The sequence below is a fragment of the Pan troglodytes genome, chromosome 10 (assembly GCF_028858775.2).
Source record: "Pan troglodytes isolate AG18354 chromosome 10, NHGRI_mPanTro3-v2.0_pri, whole genome shotgun sequence".
Lineage (NCBI taxonomy): Eukaryota > Metazoa > Chordata > Mammalia > Primates > Hominidae > Pan > Pan troglodytes.
Genome location: NC_072408.2, coordinates 103,808,554 through 103,814,553, shown reverse-complemented (window position 1 = coordinate 103,814,553; position 6,000 = coordinate 103,808,554). Strand labels below are relative to the sequence as shown.

Here is a 6,000-nt window from a genome sequence, read left to right as displayed (position 1 = left end):
TTTACAACACATTTGAGCTAGTTTACAACAAATAAAAAAAGGCCAAATTGACACAATATGAATCAATAGGTGAACTTTTAGAGCAGACACTACGTCTTGTTCACCTTATTCACAAGCCAGTAAACCCATCCTTATCTGAGATTCCAAAATCCATACTCTTCTGAAAACCAAAAATTTTCTTGCAACTCATTTGATGACAAAACAGACATGACAAGTATAAATATGAGGAATCTTTATCTCACTTAATGTCACTATTCCTATGTTTTGTTGCTGAACAATTAATGTTTCTGATTACAGGCTGCTGCACGGATCCTATCAAAAGTGTCATGGTGCTGGCTGAGCACGGTGGTTCACATCTGGAATCCCTGCACTTTGGGAGGCTGAGGCGGGAGGATTGCCTGAGCCCAGGAGTTCGAGACCAGCCTTAGCAAAATGGTGAGACCCTGTTTCTGCAAAAAATTAAGAAATTAGCCGGGCATAGCAGCACATGTCTTTGATCCCAGCTACTTGGGAGGCTGAGGTGGGAGGATTACTTCAACCCAAAAGGTCGAGGCTGCTGTGAGCTGTGTTGAGACCTCGGCACTCCAGGCTGGGCCACACAGAGAGATCCTGTTTCAAAAAAAAAAAATGTTTAAAAATTGTCATACTGTACAAGATATATAAACTCTTATCTTTAATAAATCCCCAAAAATTATAAATCTGAAGCTGCACAGACTTCAGATAAGACTGTGAACTTCTAGCCACATTATAAATTGAATGAATTGATCTAATAAATAAGCTTCTAATTTCTAAATAGGATGAAACCTGAGTTAGCTAATGACATCATTGTGAACCACAAGATGAAGGCACCCTTTATACCAAAATCATATTGAAAGTCAAATTGTGCTTGCATGCCAACTGACATACATCAAGCCAAACATCAGCTTGATAAATACCAGGACAAAGTGAAAATTCTTAAGTTCAGGACAAAAGCAAAAGGAATCAAATGTCTCAAAGAATAGTATCAAGGAAGAGCTTTGAGAACAGATAATCTGGAAAAAGAAGACAGCCCATTGCCTGACTCCACACCAAGTTATACCATGCTCTGATAACACTATATCTAAAATGGAAAAGAATTATGGGCCCAGCATGGTGGTTCACACCTGTAATCCCAGCACTTTGGGAGGCCAAGGCAGGTGGATCACCTGAGGTCAGGAGTTTGAGACCAGCCTGGCCAACATGGTGAAAACCCGTCTCTACTAAAAATACAAAAAAATTAGCCTGGCATGATGGTGGGCGCCTGTAGTCCCAGATACTCAGGAGGCTGAGACAGGGGAATTGCTTGAACCCGGGGAGGCAAAGGTTGAAGTGAGCTGAGATTGCACCATTGCACTCCATCCTGGGCGACAAGACTCCGTCTCAAAAAAAAAAAAAAATGATGATGCTGAGTGCATGTGCTTATGACATTAACTAAACCTTGAAATCCATATTCCATGTCCATGTGGGATTTATTCTAAGTCCTCCTGAGTTCTCATACTATAAGTATAAAAAATGTTATTTACTTTTTATTTGTATCTGCAGCCAAGAAAACTGTCACGCTAAGTAATATCAAAAAGAGTACTGGAAATTAATTCAACATTAGGGTCTTAACTCATGTGTTATTCAGCACCTAAAACAGTAGCTAGTACATAGTGTGTATTTCATATGTCCTTTATTAATAAATGAAATAAATGCTACATTCTGATACCTTTGCCATCTGACAACATGGATAAATTGTCAATGGGACAACTGACACAGGGAGGAAAAAAACTAAAGAAGGAAAAAGACTCTCAGGGTTGGTGACTCCACTAACACAAAAGATCCTTCTGGGTCAGCCATCATTGTAGAAAAAAAAAAAAAAAGTTTAGATCAACGATCCCTAAGTTGCCTTCTAACCCTATAATCACATAATTTTTTGCATTAAAATCTAAAAGGGTACAGATAGAAGTCTATGTAACTTACTTAAAACATTGACTAATAAAGTATGGCATAATCCCCAAATTTGGAAAAGACTCTTGAAATTTGAAAGAGAAATGCACACATATACACACAGACATACAGACACACACACACACGATAGATATCTATCTTATCTATCCATATATATTTATATATAAGAAAAAATTTCTTGCATTTAGTATCTTACTACAGCTAAGAAATGCTACAAACCTGATAATTTGTCCAGCTCAAAATGGCCCACACACTGGTCTGAGAAACATTGAATCCTTATCTTCCTGTTCATGAAATTTCCAGTGACCAAACCACCAAGCTATAAGAGCCCATGCAGCTTTAAGACCTCCTCTCTCTCTAGCCATCCTCAGCACCCTGCCAATTTTTCTACCTCCATGACATTGTTCCAATCCAACCTCTCTATTTCCATGGAATAGTCCTTAAGGGCCACAACATACTCCAGTTTTCCAATCTTCCAATCTTTCTTGCATATAATTTTTTCCTCCAATCTTCCTTGCACATGATTGCCAAATTGATTTTCCTAAGGAAAAGTTTTTCCTCCAATCTTCCTTGCTCATAATTGCTACATTGATTTTTCTAAGAAAAAGGTTTGATCCCACCACTTTGTTTCAAAACGTCCAGTAGCTGCCCATGACCTCCTCATTTTTCTGTTTTCTCTCTTACCTCTCCAGCTGCCCCTTTCCAATGTCCAGTACTGAAGCACTCTCCTCTACCTGTCCTTAAATTGTTAGAATCCCTTAAACCCTGGTCATAGCTCCTCTTCTTATTCTATTCTGTCGCCCTAGGTGACCTCATTACAAGGCCTTCATCAACATCTAGATGCCACTGAATCTCATTATGTATTTTTTAAATTATGGTAAAATACACACAAAATTTACCGTATGAAAGTGAACTATTCACCAGCATTGAGTACATTCACAGTGTTGCAGGACCATCACCAATATCTAGTTCCAAAATTTTGTCATCATCCTAAATAGAAACCCTGTATTCATTTCAGCAGTCACTCCCTATTCCCCCACCTTGCTAACCACTAATCTGCTTTCTGTCTCTGTAGAATTGCCTATTCTGGGTATTCTAAATGCAATGTAAATGGAATAATACAATATATAGCCTTTTGTGTCTTACTTCTTCACTTAGTAGAATGTTTTCAAGGTTCATCATGTTGCAGCAGGTATCATCACTTCATCCTTTGTATGACTGGACAATATTCCATCGTATAGATATATCATTTTGTTCATTCATTCATCTGTTGATGGACATTTGGGTTGCTTTTACCTTTAAACTATTGTGAATAATGCTGCTATGAATATTAGTGTACAAGTTTTTGCTTGAATACCTGTTTTGAATTATTCAGGGTATATGCCTAGCAGTAGAATTGCTCAGTTACAATAGCATTTCTGGGTTTAACATACTGAGGAACTGCCAAATTGTTCTCTACAGTGGCTGCACCATTGTACATTCCTACAGGCAATATATGAGGGTTCCAATTCTTCACATCCTTGCCAAGACTTGTTATTTTCTGCTTTTTAAATTGTGGCCATTTCAGTGATGTGAACTGGTGTCTTGTGGTTTTGATCTGCCCTGCCTTAATGACTAATAATGTTGAGCATCTTTTCATATGTTTGTTAGCCATTTGTATATCTTCTTTGGAAAAAATGTCTTTTTCAATCTTTTGCCCATTTTTAAATTAGGTTGACTTTTTGTTGCTGAGCTGTAAGAGTTCTTTATAAATTCTAGATACTAGACCCTTATTAGATGTATTATTTGCAAATATTTTCTCCCTTTCTACGGATTACCTTTTCACTCTCTTGATAGTGTCTTTTGATATACATGATTTTAACTTTGACAAAGTTCAAATTATCATTTTTGTTGTTGTTGTTGTTACTTGTGTATTTTGTGTCATATATAAGAAACCATTGCCAAATCCAAGGTCATGAAGATTTGCCTCTCTGTTTTCTTCCACGAGTTTTAAAGTTACAGGTTCTAAATTTAGGTCTTTTGAATTCTCATTTTGAGTTCATTTTTGTATATGATGTGAGGTAAGGGTCCAGCTACATCTATTTGCATGTTAATATCCACCTGTCCCAACACCATGTGTTAAAGAGACTGCTGTTTCCCCCACTCGATGGTCTTGGCACCCTTATCACAAATCATTTTACCATTAATGTGTGGGAAATGTCATTTTCGCTCACACAGACTTCTCCTCTGAGCTTAAGATCCACATGTATATAGCAAGCCATTCAACCTTCCCCACTTAAATCTTCCCCTCATCTCCAAACTTTCCAAACATGCCCATACTTCATTGTTCTTTCTGAGCAACACCATTCATCTAGTTGTAGAAGCTAGAAACATTCCACTCTCCTCTACACTCCATAGCCAATTCCAGTCAACCTCATCTCCATAAATTATCTTGAATCTGTCCAGTTATCTCAAGCTCCTCTGCCATCCATAGATCAAGTTACTGTAGTCTACCCCCTTGCACCATTAACATAATCTCCTAAGTAGAGTCATCTCCCTGGGTCTATTCTGGTGCTCTTTTAATCTATTCTCCAGACACTTTTTTTTTTTAAAGATAAATTATTTCTGTCTCCTGTCTCTCTCTCTCTGTGTGTCTCTCTCTCTATCTCCCTCTTTCTCTTATCCTTTCCCCAAGTCTACCTGGCTTAAACTTCTTCAATGTCCTTCCATTACTCTAGGATAAAGACCAAAATGTCAATAACAGTGTGAAAGGCTCCACAAGACCTGATTCTGACCTTCCTCTCTAGCCAGATCATATACAACTCTTTACACTTCCACTTGGTAACTCCTACTCAACCTTCAAGTCTCAACTCAAATGTCACTTACTCAGGTGACCCCTGCTAGATCAGGGCCCTTTGCTAATTATTATCACAGCATATGGGACATTTTCTTTACAGAGCTTTTCAAAATTTGAAATTATATATCTATGGGATTCTTTGGTTTATATCTGTTCCCCTCTGGATTCAAATCTTCATGAAGTTCACATTTTCTAGCCTGACAAATTCAAGAGGCTTCATGATCTAACCTTTCTCGTCTTATTCACAACGATTCTCTTTCGCATTCTCATCCTCAAATTCTGATAAAACCCTGTAAAATTCTGTCATTGTATTCTATTCACGCTGTTGTTTACCTGTTTCCTCTAACTCTCATTTTTCCTGTAATTATTTTGTTATCACTCTAGCCCATTCTCATTCTTTATTCATTCATTTAAATTTAATTTATGGAGTATCTACTCTGTACTAAGTCCTGTGCTGGCGATACAGGACTGGAGATACGGAACAGAGTAAACCTTGATTCCTGATACAAAGGAAGCAGGGAGTCAGGCCTACAAAAAAACAGCTTCAGCCTCAGAGAAAAGCTGGTATGAAAATGACTTCTGCAAATGATTATGAGAACAAAGAAGGTAATAGCTATCTCTGCCTGAGAAAGTCAGCAAAGTTCCAATATAGAATGTGTCATTTTCGCTAGGTCTTGAAAAAATGAGTAAGAATGGGAAAGGGAAGATGTTCATGCATAAGCATTCATGCAATGGTAAGTCGTGATGAAACATGTCCCCAAACCTGATGTGTTTGGGGAAGAGCAAATGGTCCAATGTGTCTGGCACAAAGAGCCTGGGCAGAGGCAGGGGGTCCAAACAAAATGTCCATGGCATTATCCCTGGACACAATTGATAGGTTCAGCCCCAAGTGACTATTCTCTTCCTTCATACTAAAAGGAAACATGTAACTTCGTAATCAAATGTTACCGTATTGTAAGATAAAACAAGAGGAGTGTCTTGTAAAGTAACTCTGGCTGGATAGATCCTAGGACAGCCCCTCTGAATCCTGCTCCCTGTGTTCATGCCCTCCCTTGATTTGGGGTGGAACCTGTAACTTACTCTTAGCCAAAACAATATGACAAAGGTGAAGGAATTTTCCTGATGTAATTGCTGTCATAAATCAGTTGCTTTTGACTTATTGAAAGGGAGATTATCCTGGATGTAGTGATTGATTT

At 38.1% G+C, this 6,000-nt stretch overlaps 1 protein-coding gene across 9 annotated transcripts in view; it reads right to left on the bottom strand.

Annotated features, from left to right (window-relative positions):
• Positions 1 to 219: 219 nt before the first annotated feature.
• The window catches only part of NEDD1 (NEDD1 gamma-tubulin ring complex targeting factor), a 71,624-nt gene continuing 65,843 nt past the window's right edge, over positions 220 to 6,000 (bottom strand). For all 9 annotated transcript variants that reach the window (XR_008538325.2, XR_008538326.2, XR_001708205.3 and 6 more), the window contains one exon: positions 220 to 609. The gene's annotated coding sequence lies outside the window, so the exon portion shown is untranslated. The remainder of the gene's footprint in view (positions 610 to 6,000) is intronic.